At 40.9% G+C, this 27420-nt stretch overlaps 1 pseudogene; it reads right to left on the bottom strand.

Annotated features, from left to right (window-relative positions):
* The window catches only part of LOC122815067, an 84564-nt pseudogene extending 57353 nt beyond the window's left edge, over positions 1-27211 (bottom strand).
* Positions 27212-27420: the final 209 nt, after the last annotated feature.

Genomic DNA, 27420 nt, shown 5'->3' with positions numbered 1-27420 from the left:
ATAGAGACAAGATGATCAGCTTTAACAATTGGCTTAATGTCTGGTGTCATTCAAAGGGGATCCAGTGTCTGTCTGCCTGGGATGACATGCTTGACAAGCCACGCTGCGCAAGGGACGGCTTGCACCTGTCACCCTGGGATTCGGATATTGGCTAAGGCTCTTGCCACCCCATAGTGCCTTTTTAGGCAAGGCTCAAATTCTAAACCTACCACCCTAGAAAACAAAATGGGAAGAAATTGAGGGTAATGCTGCTCAATGCCAGAAGTCTAAATCTCAAAATGCACACACTCGAGGCCCTTCTCAGTATGGAGAACATCGATGTCTGTGCTGTAACTGAAACCTGGTTCAAGGCTCCTGAGAGCACCCGGCACTATTAGGTTTTACCTCATATCATGCGTTCCGGACCCAAAACCCGGACCACTCCACAAAACGAGGGGCTGTATCCATATTCATAAAGGATACTCACACCTCCAGGTTGGTGGCAACGCATGAAGCTTGAAACCATCCAGGTGCAACTTACAATAGGCAAAACTGCTCTACAAATTGTAGCATGCTACAGGCCACCCTCTCAAACTCAGGAACCCCACACAGCCTTCCTGAAGACACTGGAGGGTATAAATGTATCTCCAAACACCATCATATTGGGTGACTTCAACTACCGAATATAGACTGGGAACATTACTCAAGCCCTAACTTTCTAGCCCAACGGTTCCTGGAGTTCATAAATTCAAATGCCATGGAACAGCTAGTCACTGTTCCCACGAGAGGAGAAAATATACTAGATCTCATTGTCACAAACATGGGGACAAAATGCTCCACACGAAGTATATCCCTCATTGGTGAGATCTGATCATAAACTAATCTCACTGGAAATCCACATCCCCCCACCCCAAACAAAAAGACCATAGTGAAGAACTTCTCTAAAGCAAACTTCACACTACTCAAGACTGGTGTGGTATCCTTCAAGGCCCCTGAGTCAGAGGAAACCACAACCCAAGCTCGGAAGCCCTTACAAATGCCTTCTATGAACACCTCCAGGACTGCATGGATCAGGCAATCCCAAATAAAACCAAGACTCTTTCCACAAAGGGCAAACGTCCAGTCTGGTGGACCCCAGCCATTAACAAACTTTACAATAAGAGGAGAAAGCTATTACATGATAGAACAAAATCCATAAAAGGGAAGTCACCCCTGATCATTATTAGTAAAAAATACGAGCACTCATAAAATCAACTAAGGCCAATTTTGAGAGAAAAATTGCCATGGATTCAAAGGACAATCATAAGGCCTTTTTCAGCTATGTTAGGAACCTGGGTGGAAACTCACAGATATGCTCAGAATTAGTCCAAAATGATACAAAAATCACTGAACCCACAGACATTGCCAACATACTGGCAGACAGGTTCAGTGCAAACTTCACCCCCCTCTCCCCCCCTAAAGGAGAGATAACTATCTCAGCCGAGTGTAGCCTCCCGGACATCTCAAATGCGCAGGTGAAAGCTGCTCTCTCTAAAGCTAAAAACACAGCATCAATGGGACCGGATGGTGTCCCCGGCTGTGTGCTACACGAGCTAAATGAGGAATTAAACCCGCACATAAGGCAGCTGTTTAATCTCAGCCTTACCACAGGATACGTGCCCAAGGAGTGGCGACGGCAACTGTGGTCCCACTCCACAAAGGTGGCGCCTCACGGACCCTGGTAATTACCGCCCATAAGCTTAACAAGTCTAGTCTGCAAAGCTATGGAGAGGATCATAATGGAGCTCATAAACAAAGATATAGGGGACTTGCAGACATTGGACCCGACCCAGTTTGGCTTTGTCAAGGGAAGATCATGCCTTTTGAACTTGGTCGACTTCTTGAAATAGTCACCAAGGCCATTGATGAGGGAAAGGCAGTCCATACAGCCTACCTTGACCTTGCAAAGGCTTTCGACACAATACCCCACTCGGGTATTGTAGAAAAACTTACCAGCTTAAATGTAAACCCATATGTCACAAGATGGGTTGCAAACTGGCTTAAGGACAGAACCCACAGGGTTAGAGTTGCTGGCGCTGTGTCAGACTCCAAGCCGGTCACAAGTGGTGTCCCACAGGGCTCGGTCCTTGGCCCCTATTGTTTGGCATCTACTTCTCAGAAGTACAGGCCAACATGGGAGGACTTTGGCTGACAAAGTTTGCAGATGACTGCAAACTGGGCCATAGTGGAAAGTGCATCGGACACGGATATCCTTCAGAAGGGACTCACGGAAACAGATAGCTGGTGCCAGAGCCATGGCCTGAAGTTAAACGCCAAAAATGTATAGTCATACCCTTCGGGAAAAACAAGGTAACCCCAAGCTACCATATAGGTGGCAATCCACTAAGCACAGAAGAGGTTATCAGGGACCTGGGGACCCAGGTTGACAGTGGCCTTTCTTTTGACACTCACATTGCTAAAGTGGTTAGAAAGACCTTCTACATTGCCCACCTGATCATGAAGGGATTCACATCCAGATCTAGTGAGGTCATTGTTCCCCTGTACTCTTCACTTATCAGACCAATGATCGAGTACAATGCCCCATTCGGGATGTATCTCACCCGACATCTGCAGCAATTGGAGAGACCCCAAAAGTTCCTCACCAAAAGGATAAAGGGACTCCAAAATCTGTCATATGCTGCCAGATTGAAGAAACTCCAGCTCTATTCAGTCGCATACCGTCTGCTCAGAGGTGACATGTGCCTGACATACAAGGCCATGTCCAACCCGAATTAATGGACATGCTCACCTCAAAAATCCAAATCCACCAAAACCACTAGAGCAAGCGACTTAAACCTTAGCACGGATATAAATAGGACGTGCTGGAGGGATAGATTTATCACTCAGAGACTCCCTATGCTGTGGAATAAAATCCCGGTCCATGTGAGGCAGAGCACCTCGCTGACTCTGTTCAAGAGAAATCTAGACCTGTGGATGGGAGATCGTAGGTTTACCCCGGGAATCATCTCTGGGTCACTGCTGGACAGAGGCACAACAAACTAATGGGCACAGTATTTTTTCATATAAGGGGTGGCGTAAGCCACAATAATTTGGGCTAGGCTTATAAATGCCTTAGGGCAGATAGCCTAGTATAAACCTATGAACCTATGAACCTATGAGAGTCGTTTTAGGTGTATATCACTTACATGTTTGGTAGCAATGTGATTAAATAGATGAAGAAGAAAGAGAAATAATTTTTGTGGGAAGGCTTTGTAGAATTCGGCCGTAAGACCATCTGGACCTGGTGATTTATTGGGTTTGAGATTGTTGATTGTCATAATAATTTCTTGCTGGAAGATCAGGGAGGATGCATTTTTTAATTTGGTCTGGACTGATTTTGGGAAAATGTAATTGGTTTAAGAAGGCATCTAGTTCCTGTTTATTATGAGAGAGGTTTGATGGGCTATAGCATTTTGTGTATATACTTTCAAAGGTACTTATGACATCTTGAGTAGTGTGATAAGAGTTTATCTTGGTAAATAAGTTCTGTTATGTTCGGGGAGGGTTTGTTTTGGTTAACAAGCCTCGCCAGGAATTTAGAGGGCATGTGAGCCCACTCAGAGTAATTTGCTAAAGTTTTGATTTCTTGGTATGTTAGGTTTTTGGCATTTAAATCATATAGTTTTTGTTGGAGATGTGTTATTTGAGTTTCAGTTTCTTGATTAAAGGATGACTGGAATTGGGATTCAGGCTAATAATGATTTGACTTTTAAGATTGGCTTCCTCCTGGAGAAGTTTTTTTTTTTTCATAATATGAAGCATTACTTATAAGGGTACCTCTAATGGATTTAATAGAGGCCCAATAAATATCCATAGGTAGGTGATTATAGAGTACATTGTCTAAAGCTTGGTCCAGGATGGCATCTATTTCTTGTAGAATTTCTTTTTTCCTTAATAGGTTAGAGTTAAAGACCCAGTTATACCCTTGGTTGCTGTTAGTTTGATTGTTATCCCAATCAATAGTTAGGTTAATCTTAGAATGATCTGACAGGTTTCTGAGTTCTGTGTGAAAGGAATTTCTGTATTTAGTAAATACATTGGAAATTAGGAAGAAATCCAGTCTGGACCAAGACTTATCACACATATAGTAAATGATATATTTATTTTTGAGGGAGTTACAGAGGTGGAAAATATGGGGGTCAAATAGGCTGAAGTCATTTTTAAGTTCCTCGAGTGCTGATATGGCACAGATATTTTGTTTAGATTTGGTATTAGATCTGTTAATATAAGGGTCTTGGACTATATTCCAGTCCACACCTAGAATGTAGTAATGATTGGGCAAGTCAAGTAGTATTTTAGAAATAGACATTATAAATGTGTGTTGATTTACACAAGGCGCGTACAGATTTACTATCAGAATAGGTTTGTCTAGACAGGCTGGTTTAGTTGTTATACAGCACCACCTACCATTCATGTCCATATTGTGTTTTATAATTTCAACCTGGAAGTTAGTTTTAATGATGATTGCTACTCCTGAGCTCTATGGGGATTTGCCAGAGGCAATGATATTTTTAATCCATTTTTTCTTCTGGGAGGGTTTCCATTGCTGTGGCTGCATGTGGGTTTCTTGTAGGAGGTTTAAATTAGCTTTGGATTTGAATATCAAATGTAAAAGTAGTTTTCTTTTTTTTCAAGGTGAATTCCTTTGACAGTCCAAGAATCAAATGACCACATACCTACTATTATATCTATGGGTCATTAAAGGATGAGTGTGATGGGAATAGTTGGTACAACAGATGTAAGAGGAAGGACATTGGCATATAACCCTTCCTGCATAAAACTTGCGCCTATTCACTAAACTACTAAGCCCAGAAGAGATGGGGGAATTTAATGATAAAGAGTTAAAACAAGAGTTAAAGCAGAAATGGTTAGGTGGAAATCTTCTTATTACTAGTGCTTTGATTGCTTTTAGCCCCATATTAAAAACATATATAGTACAGATAACAAACAGCTTGTCTTCCTATTGTAAATTCTGCTGGTCTTCTAGCTCTCCATAGTTTTTTTAATTATGGGAGAAAGTAATGGGGGGCAGTATAGTGTAGTGTAGTAAAATAGAATACCTCCCAAAATGGGTGTAAGGGTTCTTAGAATTGGTTAAGGTAGTGTAAACATTTGTATAACTCTGATATTTTGTTCACTAGTGTGTCTCAGTTGGGTACTAAGCTATGTTATTCATTACATAGATAGTACTAGTCGTTTAAATCATTTTCACTGGTGGTATAAATCTATGACAGAATGTGTCAGGTTAAAAGTTAGTGTTTCCAGATATATTTCTCGTGTCTGGTCAAGAAGTTTCATGGTGATAAACCCACAGGTTTAAACAAGCCAGAGCATATATAATACTTATGCAGTCTGTAGCATTTGTCAAACTTATAAAGCCACTGACATCACAACTTGTTCCATTAGCTATTTTTAACAACATGTATCTGCCAACTAAGGCGAGGGTATTATTATTAGAAAACGTCCCATTAACAAGTTCATGATGAACAACTTAGGTATACTAGTTATGTGGATAGATAGACATGAGAGTACTAGTATACACAATTTCATTTGGTCTTTTTTAACTCAGTACTGCCCTTCTTAATTGCCCTTTCCTCATCTTCCCTTTTCTTTCTTCATTTGTGATGATTGTGTTGCTTTGCTATGTAACAGGGAAGGGGAAAGAAAAAAGACAGTGTAGTATTCACAGTTGTTGTCCAAGACTGGTGAAACTTGTATGAGGAGTCATTTATAGAAGTAAAGGCAACATAGCATAGAACAAGTGGGTTCCAGAAGTTTTAAATTACAAAAGAAGGAAATGTTATGCTTTACTTTGAAATGTATTGCACAGATTGTAGGTTCATAGGTTCATAGGTTCATACTAGGCTATCTGCCCTAGGGCATTTATAAGCCTAGCCAGAGTGTGTGTGGCTTTCACCACCCCTTAGGATGAGAATACTATACCCATTAGTTTGCTGTGCCTCTGTCCAGCAGTGATACAGAGATGATTCCCGGGGTAAACCTACGATCTCCCATCCACTCGTCAAGATTTCTCTTGAACAGAGTCAGTGAGGGGCTCTGCCTCACATGGCTAGTGTAGGGAGTCTCTGGGTGATGAATCTGTCCCTCCAGCACGTCCTATTTATATCCGTGTTGAGGTTTAAGTCTCTTACTCTCGTGGCTCTGGTGGATTTGGATTTTTTGAGGTGGATCATGTCCATTAATTCCGGGTTGGCCATGGCCTTGTATGTCAGGCACAGATCATCTCTGAGCAGACGGTATGCGACTGAATAGAGCTGGAGTTTCTTCAGTCGGGCAGCGTATGACATATGTTTGAGCCCCTTTATCCTTTTGGTGAGGAACTTTTGGGGTCTTTCCAACTGCTGCAGGTGTCGGTTAAGGTACATTCCGAATGGGGCGTTGTACTCAATCATTGGTCTGATAAGTGAAGAGTACAGGGGTACAATGACCTCTCCTGATCTGGATGTGAATCCCTTCATGATCAGGTGGGCAATGTAGAAAGTCTTCCTAACCACTTTGGCAATGTGAGTGTCAAAAGAGAGGTTACTGTCAACTTGGGTCCCCAGGTCCCTGATAACTTCTTCCGTGTTTAATGAATTACCACCTATGTGGTAATTAGGGGTTACCTTGTTTTTCCCAAAGGGTATGACTATACATTTTTTGGCATTTAGCTTAAGGCCATGGCTCTGGCACCAGTTATCTATTTCTATGAGACCTCTGACGATGATGTCTGTGACTCACGGAGTGTCAATTCTGGTGCCCAGTTTGCAGTCATCTGCAAATTTTGTCAGCCACAATCCCCTATGTTTGCCTGCACTTCAGAAAAATAAATGCCGAACAAGAGGGGCCCAGGACTGAGCCCTGTGGGACACCGCCGTGACCGGCTTAGAGTCTGACATGGCACCAGCAACTCTAACCCTGTGGGTTCTGTCCTTGAGCCAGTTTGCAACCCATCTTGTGACATATGGGTTTACATCTAAGCTGGTGAGCTTTTCTATGATGCCCGAGTGGGGTATTGTGTCAACGCTTTTGCTAGGTCAAGGTAGGCTGTGTGAACTGCCTTACCCTCATCAATGGCCTTAGTGACTGTTTCAAAAAAGTCGACCAAGTTCAAGAGGCAGGATCTGCCCTTGGCAAAGCCAAATTGGGTAGGATCCAGTGTCTGTAGGTCCCCAATGTCTTTATTTATGAGTTCCATTATGATCCTCTCCATAGCTTTGCAGACAAGGCTCATCAAGCTTATGGGTCAGTAATTTCCAGGGTCCGTAGAAGCACCGCCTTTGTGGAGTGGGACCACAGTTGCCGTACGCCATTCTTTGGAGTGCGTATCCTGTAGTAAGGCTAAGATTAAACAGCAGCCTTATGTGTGGGTTTAGTTCCTCATTGAGTTCGTGTAGCACACAGCCGGGGACACCGTCCAGTCCCATTGATGCTGTGTTTTTGCTTTAGAGAGCAGCTCTCACCTGGGCATCTGAGATGTTTGGGAGGCTAGACTCTGGTGGGATAGATATTTCTCCTTTTGGGGAGGGGGAGGGGAGAAATTTGCACTGAACCTGTCTGCCAGTATGTTGGCAATGTCTGTGGGTTCAGTGATTTTTGTATCATTTTGGACTAATTCTGAGCATATCTGGGAGTTTCCACCCAGGTTTCTAACATAGCTAAAGAAGGTCTTATGATTGTCTTTTGTGTCTTTAGCGATTTTTCTCTCAAAGTTGGCCTTGGATGATTTTATGAGTGATCGTAGTTTTTTGCTAATATTGATCACAGAAGCCTTCCCTTTTAGGGATTTTGCTCTGTCATGTAGTAGCTTTCTCCTCTTGTTGTAGAGTTTGTTTATGGCTGGGGTCCACCAGACCGGGCGCCTGCCTTTGGTGGAAAGGGTCTTGATTTTATTAGGGATTGCTTGATCCATACATTCCTGGAGGTGCTCGTAGAAGGCATTTGTAAGGGTTTCAGCAGCATGGGTTGTTGTTTCCACTGGCTCGGGGGCCTTGAAGGATACCACTCCAGTCTTAAGAAGTGTGAAGTTTGCTTTTGAGAAGTTCCTCACTGTGGTCTTTTTTGCTGGGATTGGGGGCGGGATGTGGATCTCCAGTGAGATTAATTTATGATCTGATCTCACCAATGAGGGATATACTTCCGGTGTGGAGCATTTTGTCCCCATGTTTGTGATGATCAGGTCTAGTATATTTTCTCCTCTTGTGTAGGTATTCCGATTATTCCATGTGTGGTTGAGTGGAATACGAGGGCAGCGAATAATGAAAATAAAAGGAATGCTGTGCTGATCTCTACATGGAAGTGTAATCTGTTTTTCCATGGCAGGATTAGCATGTGATGCCAAGTTAAAGGTGTTGGAGAAGGAGTTCTAAGTGTAGTAAATCAAATCTGATGATTTTCTGGTTAACGTGTACTTTTCTGGAACAAAAATGATAGATGTGTTGTAAATCTGATATTTGAATGCAGTTCTTGCAGATTTCTTTTACTTGCTTGCACGAAAATGTCTGAGAATGTGGTAGTGGTGCTTTAAGAAAGATAAGGCTTCTGGGAAGTCAAGATCAGGGGTTAAACAGGAAGTGACCGGCAGAATGAGATGGCTGGATCCTCCTCATATGCTGTATTAAAGGAAACAAAATGTTCACCAATGCACCAAAATTCACTAAAAGTATCCACAGGTACCACCAAGGATCGAAGACCAGCTCCTGTAGTTTAAAAACACAGCTTTAATAGAAAACACATACAATTCTGACATTAACTCTCCTATCCAATATGTTTTCGTTTAAAAGTTACTTCTTCAGATGCAGACTAACTTTTGAACCATTCCCTTTATATTTCCTCTGCTCAATGAATTAATTAATTAACCAATGAAATTAAGAGAATCATTATTAATTAATAAAGGGTATTACAGTAGTAAAGCGACTATGTGCATACATTAAGATAAACGTTTTTCAAAGTGAAAAGTAAGCATAAGACCATTTAACATGTTAAAAACCATACTGTCTGAGTTTCTTTGCCTAAAAATTAATTTTGTTTGTGTCTTTCGGCTTTTCCCGGTTAGGGGTCGCCACAGCGGAACTCCGGTCCGCTAATGATTGGCAGTAGAATTTTACGTGCTGGCTTGCCAGGCCTAACGCACAACCTTCAATGAAGGAACGCCCATTCACGCATGTCGCCACACAGAAGACGCTCTAACTGAGAATCGAATGGGCAACGTCTAACTGTGAGGCGACAACGCTACCGCAGCACCACCACCGCAGTCTAATATCTATATTAAAACATTTGTAAATTAATATAAAATTCCATTGCTTTAAAACTTTTAAAAGATAACATGACAAACATAAAAAAATAGACTTGAGACTCCCTCTAGTGTCCATTCTTATAAATGCACTCTAACAAATGCCAGTAAATACAACCAACAAAATATGCTTTGTGATTTGGCATTGACATTAGTGTGCAAATAAATATGTTCATATTAAAATCAATTTCATTAATCAAATTCTGATTTTTTAAAAAATATATAAATACATATTATAAAAACACATTATAAAACCTGACAAAACATTTTCTCAATAAAACTATCCTTAAAGCTTGGCCGCCCTTAATTTAAGCACAGGGGCAACTGAAATACAGTCAAGTCCAGGAAATGTATTTGCTTGAACAGTGATCTGCAACTATAACTCTTTATATTCTATAGTTTCCTCCCACAGACCACCCCTTCCGTCCATTTTTACTTTCTCTATGACAAAGAACTTATAATAGTCATTGCTACACTTTTGTTTATGCTTAAATAAAGCATTAGTGTCCTTGTGAATCTGAATTTCATAAATGTGCTCATATATTATTCTTCGAAGTTTACACTCAGTCTTACCAGTATAGAATGCCTGGCAATAATGACATATAACTAAATAGACAAGGCCACTGGAATCACAATTACTGTATTCCTTACTCATAATTGTCCTGTTCCTACTTTCCAAGTAAATACTCTCCTTGTTTGCTTATATAACTGCATTGGGCACAATGGTTGCACTTAAAAGTTCCTTTTCTTTTCTTTGTTGCACTAGTCTGTCCTATTTCTTTCTCTAATAAATTTTTCAAACTCAATGAATTTTAAAGACCACTTTTAATTCATTCTTAGATATCTTTTCAAGATCTGTAAGTGCAACAAATCTATTCCATTCTGTATTTAATATAGACCTGATCATGTTAGAGCTTCCATTATACTCTGTTACCAAGGCATTTTCATATGTATCCCGTTTAGCGTGGTTCTCATTCTCTTGGTTGTCAGGACTAATACCTAAAATAGGCCTAAATTTGTCAAGTTTCCTTTCACATACCTCTTTTTCTACCTGATCTATCAACCAAGTAGGACATTCCCTAGCTGTAAAGAACTGCCTTAGTAAACCCATTTCTTTAAAAAAATTCCTCATTGTTCAAAGTCATTCTACTTGATCTTATATATTGCCCTTTAACAATATTTTTCTTGCAATGTGTAGGATGTGAACTGTTGAACTGTAAATATGAGTTTGAAAATGTACTTTTTCTGAACACTTTTGAATTGAATTCATTATTCTCCTTATATATCTCAATGTCCAGACACTGAATTTTTTCTTGACTAACACTTTGTGTAAATTCTAAAAACTCAGTAGTGTTATTTAGAAATACAGTAAAATCACTGATAATTTCCACAGGTCCAGTCCATAAAATACATATGTCATCTAAAAATCTTTTATATAAAATCCAATTGTCACAGTATATAGAATTTAACACTACTTTCTCTTCCCACCTTGCCAAGATTAAATTTGCGTATGTGGGGGTGCAAGCTGCGCCCATTTCCACCTCTTTTGTCTGGTGAAAATTCCCCTTTAAAATAAATAAAATTGTACTTCAACACTACATCAATTCATTGCATAACTACCATGTATTCATAGTGTGTAAGTGAGCCATCATCATAGGTTCATAGGTTTATACTAGGCTATCTGCCCTAAGGCATTTATAAGCCTAGCCCAAAGTTTTGTGGCTTACGCCACCCCTTATATGAAAAAATACTGTGCCCATTAGTTTGTTGTGCCTCTGTCCAGCAGTGACACAGAGATGATTCCCGGGGTAAACCTACGGTCTCCCATCCACAGGTCAAGATTTCTCTTGAACACAGCCAGCGAGGTGCTCTGCCTCACATGGACTGGGATTTTATTCCACAGCATAGGGAGTCTCTGAGTGATAAATCTATCCCTCCAGCACGTTCTAATTATATCCGTGCTAAGGTTTAAGTCACTTGCTCTAGTGGTTTTGATGGATTTGGATTTTTTGATAAAAAATAAATAATCATAAATAATTTCTTCCAACAGTAGGAGGCTCTCCTGATGCGGAATGTACGAAAATAGGTCAACTACATCTATTGTAAGGAAGGAAATATTGTCACAAAAGAAATCCTTTGTAATACATCTTAAGAAATCCCAAGAATCCCTCAGAATGTTTTTCCTTTTTACCCATAGTGTTTTTAATTTACTGTCCACATATTTAGTCGGAGGGAAAGTTTTCGAACCCTCTGCTGACACTATGGGTCTAAGTGGTGGGTCACTCCCATTTCTATGTATTTTGGGGATCCCAAACATTATGGGGATTCTTGGTTTCTCCACTTTCAAGAATGTTAAGGTTTTTAAATCTATTAAACCTTCCAATAAAAGATCTGCTAGTACCATGTCTATCCTCCTGTAGGCAATATTTATTTTGTGTCTAGACACCACAGAATATCTTGAAGAATCTCTTAAAATGTCTTTCATTTTCCCTTCATATGTTAAACAGTCCATTAAGACTATGCCACCCCCTTTAATGGGTTTCATTACCCTTAAGTTTTTATCCTGCCTCAAATCATTTAAAATGTTTCTCTCATTTCCTTGTAGGTTAGCCTTATATCTTATTTTGTAAAAGTTTCTTCTAACCTCACTTTCTATGATACTTTCAAAATTTTGATTTGGGGGTGTAAGGGTGGGTTAAAAACACTTTTCCTCCTTAACCCACCTAAGTCTGGACTCCTATTCTCACTAAAGATAAGTTCAAAGTTAAATTTTCCTGGTAAACATTTTTATATCCAGAAGAGTCTTTGTTAAATCACCTTTCCTAGAGGGTATATACTTGTTCTTTTTCTAGCATAACATGACTAAAATTATATATACTAAAATCACCTTTTGTAAATCTGTATGGATTTCCTACATCTTGTTTAATAATTTCACTGTCCAAGCTGGGGCAGGTGATATACACATTGTTCAATATCTCCCCCTCCCCCTTCCTCTTCCCCTTCAAAAATGTTTTTGGTACTGCTGGTACTTTTGATCATTCCTATTTTTTATTCTCTCTGATCTTCTTGGGGGGGGGGGGTGGCATCTGGTCACCAAAATCATCTAAATCCCCTACCTGTTGCCCTACCCATGGCATTTCATTAACTTCCTCAACCATATTATTGTCCTTTTTCCAAAACCTTACCCTGTTTTTAGGGTCAGGATAACTTGTGTTATTAGCATATTCTTTTATGTCTCTCTCCAGCTTTTTGATTTTCTTTGTAATTCATTCATTACAATGGGCTTCTATGTCCCTCTTAATTTCATCATATTTAATTTTCTCTGCTGGGATTGAATGCATTAAACTGTTAACACAGTCATTCAATATATCAATTTCTTAATTTCTTTCACCTAGTCCTTTTTTAATTCTCTCATTTTCATTTACCATACTTTTTAAAATGTCTAGTCCGCATCTATTCAATATTTCAATCAGTTCTTTATGAAAAGTACTACAAGGCTTGACATTATTCGGCTATTTATAAACCCTAAGCCCTTCAAGAAAAATCCCTTTTGAAATACATTCTTTTAAATATGAATTTTCAACATCTAAACATTTCAGTTTGTCAATTGATCTATACAATTTGTTAACATTGTTTTGATAAGTGTCTGAGACAGGCCCAGCTTTAACAACTTTCTCTCTAAATTCATTAGAGAAACTAACCTGCAGTCAGTCTTTGAAGTCCGTTGCTGTTTGTTTTGAAGTGCTTAAAGATGTCCTTTCTTCCTGTCCTTTGGATAATGAAGTAGTTCCTTTGTCCTTAGGCATCCGGTCTCATTCGGAGCCCCTCAAAGCCAATGGAGTTTGAAAAAAATCCATTTCTTCATTGCAAATGCCTGCATTTAGACCTGAAACACCTTTATCAATTCTGTTTTCACGTCTTCACCCCCAAATCAAAAAATTTTAAAAGTATCATACAAAATGAGGTTAGAAAAAACTTTCACAAAGTAAGATATAAGGCTAATCTACAAGGGAACGAGACATTTTAAATTATTTGAGGCAGGATAAAAACTTAAGGGTAATGAAACCCGATAAAGAGGGTGGCATAGTCTTAATGGACTTTTTAACGTATGAAGGTAAAATGAATGATACCTTAAGAGATTCTACAAGATATTCTGTGGTGTCTAGAAAAGAAATCAATACTGCCAAGAGGAGGATAGACATGGTACTAGAAGACCTTTTATTGGAAGGTTTAATAGATTTAAAAACCTTAAAATTCTTGAAAGTGGAGAAACCAAGAATCCCCACAATGTTTGGGATCCCCAAAATACATAAAAATGGGAGTGACCCACCACCTGGACCCATACTGTCAGCAGTGGGTTCGAAAACTTTACCTCTGGCTAAATATGTGGACAGTAAATTAAAAACACTATGGGTAAAAAGGAAAAACATTCTGAGGTATTCTTGGGATTTCTTAAGATGTCTTACAAAGGATTTGTTTTGTGACAATATTTCCTTCCTTACAATAGATGTAGTTGACCTGTTTTCGTGCATGTCTTTTTCTGGAAATGTAAGTGGTGAAAAGAAGAAGTTATGTACTCACCATAACGTTCCATGTTGGTAGTCCATCTCACCCTTCATTTTTACATATGGGTTTGGAGCCGAACCTCAGCTCCGACTTGGCCGATTTACAAGCTGGAAGACTTCTGGTTGGCCCGTGGCTAAGCAGGTATACAATGGTGCACCCGTGCAATCCCCAGATCTTGTTTGCTGCTTGCTAGAAACAGAAAAAAAAAACCCTAACCAACAAACCAATACTAAAGGGTCACCAACCAAGACAATCAAATTATTACCTCCAGATCTTCCAGGATGGGGGCAGGAGGGCGGGTTGGTAAAAATGAAGGGTGAGATGGACTACCAACATGGAACATTATGGTGAGTACATAACTTCTTTATGTTAGGTAGTCCAATCTCACCTTCATTTTTAGATATGGGGCAGCGTCCCTAGCGCCTTATTCTTGGGTGGCTCATTGGAAAATACTCCTGAGCACCATGGAGCCAAAGGATGCTCTACCCCTGGAAGCCAAATCCAATTTACAATGTGTACTAAAGGTGTGAGGGGTAGCCCATGTAGCTGCTGCACAAATATGATCAAGTGGTACCCTGGCTTGAAAGACTGCAGAGGTAGACAGGACCTGGTAGAATGAGCCCTGATCCTGTGGGGTAAAGGTCTGCCCTCTGAATTGTACATGAAGGCTATGCAACTAGAAATCCAATTAGACAATTTCACCTTAGAAACTGGTAAGCCCAATCTGGAGCCGGAAAAAGAAATGAATAACTGGTCTGACGTCCGAAATTCTTTGGTCCATCACAAATAAAAACATAGCTGTCTATGAACGTCCAGCTGGTGGAAACAATATTCAGCTGCATTACAGTGATTGGAAAAGAAAACTGGAAGCTCAATGGACTGATTTAAGGTGGCATTAAAACAAACTTTGGGAACAAATGAAGGACTGGTACGTAAAGATACCCTGCCTTTACGAAAGATTAAATAAGGTGACTTAATAGACAGGGCTTGTAGCTCAGATACACGTCTGGCTGACGTAATGGCTACTAAAAACACAGTCTTCCAAGACAAATATTTTAAAGAAGATGAGTGATAAGGTTCAAAAGGAGGGGATGTCAACTTGGACAACACAAAATTTAAGTCCCAAGAAGCCACAGGTTCTTATAATGGTGGTCTCAATAAAGTGGCCCCTCTCAAGAAAGTTTGCATAGCTTATGAGACATAATGTTGGCATTTGGGGACCCTAAATAAAAATGAGAGATTGCCGCCAACTGTACTTTGATGGTGGCCGTGGCAGATCCCTGCTGAAAAAGCTCAGAAAGGAATTCCAGAATTACGGGAATAGGAGCAGTGTAAGGATCCACATTAATTTTCTGTGCCCAAATAGAAAACCTTTTTTATTTACTGTCATACAGCCTTCTGGTTGAGGGTTTATGCGAGGATAAGAGAATATGTGACACTGAGGAAGAAACATCATGAAGCCTGACTAGAGATGGAACTGGAGCGGCCATGCTGTCAATTTGTGGGTGTGGAGGGTGGGATGTAGCGAACACGACATGTGGGACAATAGATCTGGAACTGGGTCCATAATCCAAGGATCGTACAGGAAAAGAGGCTCAAGGAAGGGGAACCAGACCTGATGAGGCCAGTAAGAAGCAATGAGGATCAACTTGCTTCCCAGCTGATTGGCTTTCTGAATCACTTTGGAGATAAGAGGGAATGGAGGAAAGGCATACAAAAGTCCCGTGTGCCAATCGTGGACCAGAGCATCGCTGGGTGTTTCCCCTGGAGGGGGAATCATGTAAAAATAGCTGCTGCACTTGGCATTGACTGGGCTGGCAAAAAGGTCGCAGCAAGGCTGTTCACATCTCCGGAAAATCTGTTCCACTATTTCCCGTTTCAGAGACCACTCGTGAGGCAGTAAGATTGCCCGGCTTAGCTTGTCGGCTATCACGTTGGTTGTCCCCGGAATGTGCATTGCCACCAGAAAGCGTTGGGAAGAAATCGCCCATTCCCAATCTCATATGGCCCCTCAACAGAGTGGGTAAGATCTGGTACTGCCCTGTTTGTTGATATACCACACAACCGACATGTTGTCCGATTGTTGGAGGAGCTAGAACTTAAGTGAAAGATTAAATTAGATGCAGGTAAATTTCCTGGCTTAAATTAATTTATTTCTATCAACAGCATTCTTGAATTGAAGAGCTTGCTGAGACAAAATGTTTATTTTAGGGTTATTTAAACTTTTTGAAAGTTTAATTTGATTTCATTTTATTCACTTTTGTATGAGTCAAAGAGCTTGATCCAAATGTATACAATACTTCTGCAATTATTTTTAATCTTGGGAGCTTGTTTAGAAAAACAGCAAGTTTATTTATGGGTTTATCCCATTGGGGATTGTTTTTGTGTTCATGTGTAAGATTTTATTAAATTATAGACACGTTTTGTATTTGATTAAGTAAACATTATGCATTTTAGGTTTGTGTATGATTTAATCTTTTATCTGGAGTGTATTTCTTTAATGAGTTAACTATCCCACATTTTTGGTACTAATTACTATTTAAACTGCTATTAGTGTGTGTAAAAATCACTTCTGAAGTCTGCTATGAGGGCAGACGAAAAGCGCTTTAAGTCCAGTTTATTTTGTCAGTATTAAAGCCGTGAGTAAATTCTACTGTGTCCGGGGATTTGTGTTCTTCTTTTGCTTGGTTTTTTGTGCCTTCGTTGATTTCCATGCTGTCTGATTGTATCGCAATCGTCCCTGGAGGAAGAAGGCCCTAAAGTGCTTGCAATGTCAGAAGCACCTCCCTCATCTCCAGAACACTGATATGCAGATGAGCCTCGTATTCTTGCCATGTGCCGTGGACAGTCCTGCCAAGATAATGCCCCCCCACCCTACCTGGGAGGCATCCGTGGTCACAGTGGCAACGGGTTGGGCAGGAATGAAGGGAGCTCCCATAAACAAGTGGTTGGGGGCTATCCACCATTGCATGATTCCATCAGCAGGATAGGGTGACTCAGTGGTAGATATTGGAATGACCACTGGGAAGACAGGAGCCATTGGAGGATTCTCATGTGCAACCTGGCTAAAGGTATTAACAGAATGGTTGACGCTATTGTATCAAGAAGTTGAAGAACCCATTTTGCTTTGACTTTCGGAAGCAGAAGATGACGCTGAACTTGTGAGATGAGGTTTTGTGCTCTTTTGGTGGGGAGACGAACTTTCATTTCCACTGTGTCTACCTCTACGCCTATAAAAATCACAGATTGCGAGGGCAGTAATGCAGACTTTTCCCAGTTTACGGAGATCCCTAGTTGAGCACAAGTTGAATGGTGGCGTCCCTGTTTTGAATGAGTAGATGCCTGGTGGGGGCGGTCAGGAGCCAGTCGTCCAAATACAGAAACACCTGGAATCCCTGACGTCTCAAGTGAGCTGTCACTACTGCCATGCATTTGGTGAACACCCTGGGGGCTGCAGTGAGACCAAAAGGCAGAGCACGAAACTGATAATGACTGGCTCCCAGCTGGAAGCGCAGATATCTCCTTGACACCTTGTCCATTTTTATATGGTAGTAGGCATCTTGGAGATCCAGAGAGCACATCCAATAGTCTTTCCCTAAGAATGGGAGTATTGACTGCAGTGTGACCATCTGAAACTTGTCCTTCTTCACGGATTAGTTTAATTTGCTGAGGTCCAAAATTGGCCTCCAGTCTCTGGTTCGTTTTGGGACTAAAAAGAACCTGGAGTAAGTTTCAGATCCTGTCTGGTCTGCTGGGATGGGCCGGATGACTCTTTTTAAGAGAAACTTGTTGATCTCCACAGTTGCCTTATCCCTGTGATTGGGTGGAACATCTGGGATCTTTTTGGGTACAAATGGTGGAAGGGAAAAGGGTATGATATAGCCTCTGGTAACAACTCTTTGTACCCACTTGTCTTGGGTGATATTTAGCCAGGCTTCTGAATACAAAGAGATGCGACCCCCGACTGGCCCCAGAGAAACACAGTCGGGCCCCACATCAGGAGCGCTGATAAGGCCGCCCTCGAAAGGAATCATGACCTTGCTGGTATTGCGGACCACCCCTGCCTCTAGGACAACATCTACCATTTTCTCCTCCTCTGCCTCTGAAGGAGGATTCACTCTGTGTGTCCGGAAAGACCCTCTGGGACTATATGAACCACATTTTACCTCCCCTTTGACCTTTGGGGTATGGTTGAGAGGGAACGGTAAAACGGACTCCCACGGTAGAGACAGTCATTCCTTCCTGCTCACGCCGAGTGAGTGTTTCTTTCACCTTGGGACCAAACAAAGAGGAACCATCAAACAGGTCATTGGTGAAGGTGGACTTGAACGGCTCTACTAAACTACACAGGAGCATCCAGGAGTGGCACCTAAGGACAACTCCTGAACCCACTGCTCTGCTCGCTCCATCAGCCGCATGGGAGATAAGCCGCATGGAGGAGTTAACTACAGAATTTAGGGTGGACAACTAAGCAGAAATCCTATCAGGGACTCCCTCAGGACAAGCACTCTGTATGGAATCTCCTAACTCCTTGAGGAGATCCCTCTGCAACCTCGTGAAGTGAGTAAGATAGTTCAGAGATCGAAGTGTAAATGCCGCTGAACTAAATACATGCTTCCCAAATCTGTCCATCTGTCGAGACTCCTTGTTTGGCAGGTGAACAGAGGAAGAAGTCTTCACCAACTTCTTCGTGGCCACCGCCACCACCATGGACTCTTTTCCACGAGGGACAGAAACTTATCTGGTCTCCTGGGGACTGGCTCCATGGCATCGGGAGTATCCCACACCTTCCGACTAACCAGATCCATTAGTTCTTCGAAAGGTGGAGACACCCAAGAGGCGAAGGGTTGAGACCTGAAAGCCTTCAGGTACACCGACTCCTCATCAGAAGGGTTGACAGTGGGCCAGTCGCACCTCTGCTTAAGGATCTCCAGGATGTCCACAAAGGAGATATCATCAGAGGACGACTTGGGGGACCCTTCCAACTCCTTGAGGTCAGTGTCCGATGTCAGAGACTCATCCTGGGAGTCAATATGCTTCCTCTTGCATACACTCTTCCGGGGGGGCTCCTCGAAGGGACATTCTGGGGAGGCCTTGGAAGAGTGGGTGTCACCAGCTGGTGGCTCCTGAGGCTGTGGGACTCTGCTGTCTCCGGAGAGAGTATGTGCTGAGACTGAAGTGGGTGCCCTGGGGGGAAGAGTGCTTGTACCACTGGCATGGGGCTGTAGGTTGAGACAGCATGCTCCTCATTACCTCGAAAGCTGACCTCTCCGGCTCCAAAGACCTCCCCCGCTCCAAAGAGACAAAGGTTGGTGCCGGAGCCAAAGCCATTGGCTCCGAGATAGATGCAGGGTCTGAGCCCACCCTGGCGGACACACTGTGAGGAAGGCTTGGAACCAAAGAAGATCGATTCCAACCCTCCCCATCGGCGCCGACATAAGAGCTTCAGTCCCTGGACATGACGGATGGAGCCGAGCATGTCGGAGTCGAACTCGGCTCCAACGCAGCAGCAAGGGGAGCCGGAACCGAGAGTTCCTCCACTGGTAACAAGCACTCTGACTCCGAAAGGCCAACAAGGCTCGGAAGAAGAATAACAGACGAGGACAAAACTGGATCGAGTGGATCCGGGACTGACTGGGTCGGAGTCAACAAAAATTTAGGCAGAGCAGACAACTTCAGGAGTCTCAGTACTACCATCGCCACATCTTCTTCCAAAAGGCTTCTGGAAGATCTGGAAGATAAAGCAGGGGATCTCGACCTAGGAGGCACTGGAGACTTGATTAGCAAGGAGACCGGTAGGGATTCTACAGACCGGCTCCAAGCAGTAGAGTCAACTGCTATTTCCAATGGTTCAGAAGTCGGCACCGAAGCACCTGTGACCGACTCTGATATCAAGATGCTCTGCTTCAGCTCCAAAGACTGAGGAGTCGAGGAGGCAGATTTTGGTAATTTGGCAGGTGGCGCCGAGACACCAGCCGGTGCCGGAGAAGGCCTTTTTGAAGATTCTGATTTTGACTCTGATCTGGATTTAGTGGTCTTGGAGGAAGCCGACGAACTAGATAAAGCTTCCTCAAAGGCTGGTTTCAAGAGACCCTTAAGTATCAGCTTGTTCTTCCTCTCCTGTAAAATTCTAAGAGAGAAAACATGACAGAACAAGCATGATTCTTGCAAGTGGATGGCCCCCAAACAGTAGACACAGCTACTGTGGCCATCCGTCAAAGACATTTTCTGGGAGCATTTCATGCATTTTTTGAACCCAGGGGGTTTATGCTCCATGCTATCCTTAGACATTGCAGACACACACGCAAAACCAGAGGGGAGATAGGAAGGGAGAGAATAAATGAGGACTAGGTCCTCTAACTAAAATAGGCCTAGCCCTGCAGAAGAGTTACACAAGGACTAGGTCCTCTAAGTTAAACAGGCCTAGCCCAGTGTAAAAGAAACTAGGTCTTCTAACTTAAACAGACCAAATATTTAACACAGACACACACACAGAGGTTCAGCCACACAGGAAAAAAATTTGAGATGTCAAAAATGCAAATTTTTCGGTAACTTACTAAAAGGCAGAAACTAGCAACAGCAATCCTATAAATATCACCTTAGCAGATCCCCGACAAAGATAGCAAGTTAACAGTCAACAGAGACCAAAAGGTTCCGAGCAGTACAAATAAATCAACAGGAGCCCCTCTGGATTAAGAGCAGAAAAAGAATTCCAAAACTAACGCTCTACCTAGGCAAAATGCGCAACGGCGCCTAACTGGCACACAGGATACTAATACTACTACAGCCAAAAAAGTCCACAAGGACAACTTAGGCAAAAGCCTATAAGATAACAACACTAAATATGCAATATCCAATATGAATGTAAAGAATTTGAAAAGGACTTATCCAGAGCTAAGAGAAGCACATCTGAACTCGTCGACGAGGCAAATGAGATGTGGGGATTGCACTAGTGCACCATGGGATACCTGCTTAGCCACGAGCCAACCAGAAGTCTTCCAGTTTGTAAATCAGCCGAGTCAGAGCCGAGGTTTGGCTCCGAACCCATATGTAAAAATGAACAAAAAAAAAAGACCTTAAGTGTCGTCCACAGCTTCAGGCTTCAGACTGTTAAGACACAATTTATTGCTTAAAAAATGAAGCTGACAGGATGTAAACTTCACTAGAATATGATGAACTGAAAATAGTTGAATATCCAAGCAGTTGTCATCCACAGCTTCAAACTTCAGGCTGTTAAAACTCAATTTGTTGAAAGCTTAAAAAGTGAAGCTGACAAAATGCAAACTTCACTGAAGTACTGAAATAATTAGCCTAGTAATTAACATCCGCAACTTCAGGCTTCAAGTTGTTAAAGCACAGTTAATAGATGCTTGGTAAGCAAGGCTGACAAAAACATATACCTCACTGGAGTGTAAAAAGCTGATGAAATTGTCCAAACGATACAGCTTCAAACTTCAGGCTGTTAAAACTCAATTTATTGAAAGCTTAAAAAGTGAAGCTGACAAAATGCAAACTTCACTGAAGTACTGAAATGATTAGCCTAGTAATCAACATCCACAACTTCAGGCTTCAAGTTGTTAAAGCACAGTTTATAAATGCTTTGTAAGTAAAGCTGACAAAAACATATACTTCACTGGAGTGTAAAAAGCTGATGAAATTGTCCAAACGATAAGCGCTTTCGGCAGATGCCTTCTTCAGATCATATGAAAGTGTGGTTAGCTCTTCCTGTTTATAAAGGAAACACAACCAAGAGCTGGTAGCTAATTGTCTTTGGTGTTCTTAAAGGCACAGGACAAAAATAAATATTCAAAGTGGAGATTTGTCTCCTATAATGTAGTTCAATGTTAAAGATGCTAGAATCATGTACTGATGTTTGGTAGGTTTCTTCTAGATTTTAGAACAGGTCTGAGAGGTACTATTGTATTGAGACCTGGGGGTCGATTGGCTCTAAAATTATTGATCCAAAAGATCTCTCTCAATTCTGTCCTGTTATGGACATCTCCTTCCCTGATGTTTTGGGTGACCACTTCCACAGCTTTAAACAAGAAATTATGTGTAGGATGGACCAATACGTGTGCTGCTAAGGCATTATGTGGAACTTTCTGATCAATGTCTCTGACATGTCGTAGAATACGATCCTTTAGTCATTGGTCAGTTTTACCAAGGTAAAAAGCTTGGCACTTGCGACAGGTAGCCAAATAGATTATGTGTCTAGTAGTACAATCAGCATAAACATCAAAATGAAAGTTACGTCCAGAAACTGGATGAAGAAATGCATTACTAGTATCTAAGTAAGGACAAACTTTGCATCTGCAGCATTTAAAAGTACCTTTGCGGTCTGATAGTGGACCACCACATTTAAAGCCATCTTTATGACATAGTAATCTCTTGATATACTTTTTATTCTTGTAAAGAAACCTGGGTCTCTCTTCAACGATGTTCTTTATTTTGTCATCCTCTGTCAGAATCGGCCAAAATTTCCTGATCACTTCACAGACCTGTCGATTGTCTGAACTGTAAGTAAGCATACATCTAAGTTGTTGAGGTGTTGTATCATTAGACTGTCTTTGTGATGCTTGTTCAGACCTCTCTGAGTAATAAGGTTGACCTCTTTGCTTTCTATAGGCTTGCACCTGTGAAGTTGGTGGAAAATTATTTTCCTGGTAAGCCCTATCCTTCAAATATCTACGTAGAATTCCTCCTCATCAGTACATAGTCTTGAGACTCTTAAGATTTGATTGTCAAAGATGTTATCAAAAATATGTCTTGGATGCATGCTCTGCCTGTGTAAGAAATGATTTTGCCAGGTCTCTTTCCTATGCATCCCAGTAGAGAGACCTTGAATTGGATGTAAATGTATCTTGACATCCAAGAAATCTATGACTGAGGATGAGTGTTTCATTTTGAACTCAAGGAAGTCAGTGCTGTTGTTAATAAAGCTCACAAAAAGATCCAATTGGTCAGTACCTCCTTTCCATAAACAAAAAACATCATCCACAAATCACCCATAATAGACAAGTTCTTTCTTCCAGATATTTCCATCACTGAAGATTGTTATAAATTCCCACTCACCCAAGACCAAGTTTGAATAACTGTTGGCACATGGAGTTCCCATGGCCACACCCCAGGTTTGCAAACAAAAGGTATCTCCATACATAAAGATGTTATTTTCAAGGACTAATTCCAGCAGAGAACAAAGAGGTTCCGTTGTTAAGTTATGTCTAACCAGAAAATCATGTAAGGCCCTCAGGCCATACTCATGGGGGATCACAGTAAAGAGACTGGTTATGTCCATAGTTACAAGTAGAAGGTTATCAAAACCATCCAGAGACTTAACAGTGGAGAACAAGTCTTTCAAGAAGCTGCCTGTATCCTTTAGGACAGTGGTAGCATAAGGCAAAGCTTTCTTGATTTCATTTTCAACATACATGGATATTGATTCAGTGATCCATCCTCTCCCAGAGAAAATGGGACGTAAGGAGGGTCCAAAATATCTTTATGTATCTTAGGTAATCCACCAATGCTGGGAAACATAGGATGAGGTGTTTCAAAAAATTCATATAAATCTTGACTGATCCTTTTTTCCATCAATAGATCATAGGTGCTCCCTCTGATACGTTCAATTCTCTGATTTACTTCTTTCTTACTCAATTTGTGATAAGTCATGTTGTCATCCAACATCAGTGAAACTTTATTACGATACCAGTCTGCATCCATCACTACTATGCAGCCACCTTTATCTGCTGGTTTAATCACCAAGCTATTTGTCCTTCTCAGCTGTTGGAGAGCCTCTTTTTCTTTCCTGTTTAATTATAGAAACAATTCTTAACTTTATCTGTTGTGCCTCTCCCTTATTTATCTCATCCTCACACAATTTCATAAAAAGTTCTACTTGAGGAGGATTAACTGGAGTAAATAAACTCAATTTCTTATAGGTCTGCTGTTCTTTCGTAGAACCTTCTCCAAAAATACATTTCAGGGACACGTTCCTGCAAAACAACCTAACGTCCGTCATGAATTCATTCACATTAGAAGAAACAGCTGGAATAAAACTCAGCCCCTTGTTTAACAGGCTGATAACATCAGGATCCAGTGTGGTCTTAGATAAGCTGACTACTAAGTCATTACCCCCAATTTTTAGTCCACTAACTTCTTCCGTTTGCATTCTTGACTCTGCGTCCTCTGTGGCCTGTACGAATTCTCCCTCACAAAAACCGGCAACGGACAGTTTACTGGTAGGTGCGTCATCGCTTCTTTAGGTCTAGTAGCACAATTGATGGTGGTGTTGGAATTACTACCATCATTGGTATCGTTAGCACCAGTACCTCCCAGATCCCTGATGACAATATCAGTGCTGACAGTAGGAACCTCCTCTCCTGTAGATAAAGTCGAAGAGGGAAGAGAAGTTGATGAGGTAGTAGTCGTTAGAGAAGGATGCAAAGTGTTAACAGTCTCTTTTACAGCCAAACCTTGTATGGATTTCCTTTGTTTGGTAGTTGAAAAATGGGGACGTCCTCGACTAGTATTGTCCTCTCTAGGCCATTCAAAGATATGACCATTAGTAAAATCCCTATGATCTCGATTCAGTTTACCCATTTTTTGTAGTTTAAGCTTATTATCATAAGTGTTTAAGTTCACTTGTAACTGTTCAATCTGCTTTTTACACTCCAGTGAAGTATATGTTTTTGTCAGCTTTACTTACAAAGCATTTATAAACTGTGCTTTAACAACTTGAAGCCTGAAGTTGTGGATGTTAATTACTAGGCTAATCATTTCAGTACTTCAGTGAAGTTTGCATTTTGTCAGCTTCACTTTCTAAGCTTTCAATAAATTGAGTTTTAACAGCCTGAAGTTTGAAGCTGTATCGTTTGGACAATTTCATCAGCTTTTTACACTCCAGTGAAGTATATGTTTTTGTCAGCCTTGCTTACCAAGCATCTATTAACTGTGCTTTAACAACTTGAAGCCTGAAGTTGTGGATGTTAATTACTAGGCTAATTATTTCCGTACTTCAGTGAAGTTTGCATTTTGTCAGCTTCACTCTAAGTTTTCAACAAATTGAGTTTTAACAGCCTGAAGTTTGAAGCTGTGGATGACAACTGCTTGGAAATTCAACTATTTTCAGTTCATCATATTCTAGTGAAGTTTACAACCTGTCAGCTTCACTTTTTAAGCAATAAATTGTGTCTTAACAGTCTGAAGCCTGAAGCTGTGGACGACACTTAAGGTCTTTTTTCTTTGTTCATTTGTCTACCCTTGTCGTCTTTTGTAGTGGTGAGGAGAATTTATTTCCTGATATGTAAAAATGAAGGTGAGATTGGACTACCTAACATCTTAGTCTATGGTACCAGAGTCATTTGGCATTATTTCTCTTTTGCTGCTTAGGAGATGAAAGAAGATAGTGCCTCCGGGTGATTCAGTCAGCCAGCCAGCAGAGCACATGTGAAGCAATCTTGGCAGTATCAAAGGTAATCTTCCTATTTTTCAATATTTTCTTCAGTTTTTGGTAGTTTTTCCAAGTTGTAATAGTTAGTCTTGATGACAATCAAGTTTTATTTTTCTCCCGAATCGTGTTTTTTGTCAGAAAAAGTCATTATTTATATTAGTATTTGGAGAGCTAAGTAACTGCAGTGTTTATAGGTCGGCAGCATTTTAGATCTGATTAATTATTTTTCTGAACTCAAGCGAGTAGACTTCTTATTTTACATCTGACAAATTATTTTTCTGAACTCAAGCGAGTGGACTTCTTCTGCACAACATAACCGTGTGCTGGATGTAAGGGTGCACACCATACCTCTAAACCTGGAAGCATCAAAAATCTGGACAAAGGCCCGTGAAAAATAGGTACAAATCTGTACACTGATTAAAATAAAATTTGAATACATAATTATGTAATCCCATCCACTCCAATGGAATTGTGGGATGCCAACTTTCAAATGTAAACTGAAGAAGACAGCCAAAATATGGCCCCAGAGTTTCCCTACAGCCATTTCAATGACCCATTACTTGGCTACTTCACCCTATTTACCATAAACACTAATGTACTGCTTTACTTCTACAATGATTTGGATTTTATTTTACATTTTATAGCGCAAACACTAATATACATCTGCTAAACAATGCAATACAGTCTCACATTGAAAATAAACTTAGCATTAAAACTTCTCTGCCCTTGAAACTCACATTCACTGAAGCATTGAAACATAGACTCACAGACGTCACGCTCTGAATCACTTAAAATGCTCAAACACACAACTCTAATCTAAAAGCCACTTAAAGTAAAGCAACTCTAAAAGTCAGTTAAAGTAAAGCAATGCTGAATCACGATAAAATAACACATGCTAAATCACTTAAAATGCTCAAACACACAGCTCTAATCTAAAAGTCACTTAAAGTAAGTAAAGCAACTGTAAAAGCCAGTTAAAGTAAATAAAGCAATGCCGAATCATGATAAAATAAATAAACTTGCACCAAATAAAAAGCTACCCACTGTGAAAGCAACGGGTCAAGGATTAAACACATACTACAAACACAAGAACAAATTTAGCCAGCCAGTTAAAAGAGGGGAAACTGCAACGGTTGAAAATACACACACTATGCGGCAACGGCAATAAACAAATTAGCTTACATGACTTAGCACCAGATAAATGCAGCAATTATGCTCAAACACAAGCAGTTAAAAGAGGAGGAACTGCAGAAAAGCTGCGGTTGAGTAGACACACACTTCCTTTCATGGATACACTTCACTTACACTTCCCAAGACTTTCTGGACAGCTGGCTTTACCATGGTTATCAATTCACTCAGAACTCCTCCAAGTAAATGATGAATACTGGACAGGTACTGCTGTTGAACTTCAGGATGTGCTAGAGGTACTAAGCCATTTTTGCTGATAGCTGTGTTGTCTAAATAGATGTAGCCACCGATGACATTCAGCTAAATTCGCAACAAAACTACGAGGATACAAGTAGTGTATACAGCTACGCTGCTTCTAGTAAAACTTATTACCTTCAAATCTTCCCAGATTTCTAACTTGTTTGATGGCCTATTCTTAAGTAATGCTGTAAGACTTTCTGAGTTAAGTGATTGTACTATGGCATCCCTAACAGTAGGAATAGGAAGCATTGATAACACTGTCATGTTAAAAGTCCGTTGATTGCTCTCAAAATGATACTGCCACCACGCTTCAGCAATATATTCTGCTGCTTCTCGTTCTTGCATTTCTCTAATTTTCTTTTGTGCGTACTTTCCCAAAACATATACTCCTCCAATAAAACACCTGCAACTATAAATTTCCTTTTATGCCATTTTATGAAATTCCACGTCGACTTCAGCATTTCCAAGCGTTGTGGCCCTGAGACAGCCCAAAAACAGAAACCATCTAAGTATCAACCCGAAACCCTCTATCCCAGTTACCTGGTTTGGAGCCACTACAATGCCTGTCACTCCTGTTTTCCACTAAATGTACTTACATGACATAGCACCAGATAAATGCAGCAATTATGCTCAAAGAACTTAGCCAGCCAGTTAAAAGAGGAGGAACTGC

Source organism: Protopterus annectens, chromosome 1.part1 (assembly GCF_019279795.1).
Source record: "Protopterus annectens isolate FY-2018-M chromosome 1.part1, PAN1.0, whole genome shotgun sequence".
NCBI lineage: Eukaryota > Metazoa > Chordata > Ceratodontiformes > Protopteridae > Protopterus > Protopterus annectens.
This window is presented reverse-complemented; position numbering and strand designations above follow the sequence as displayed.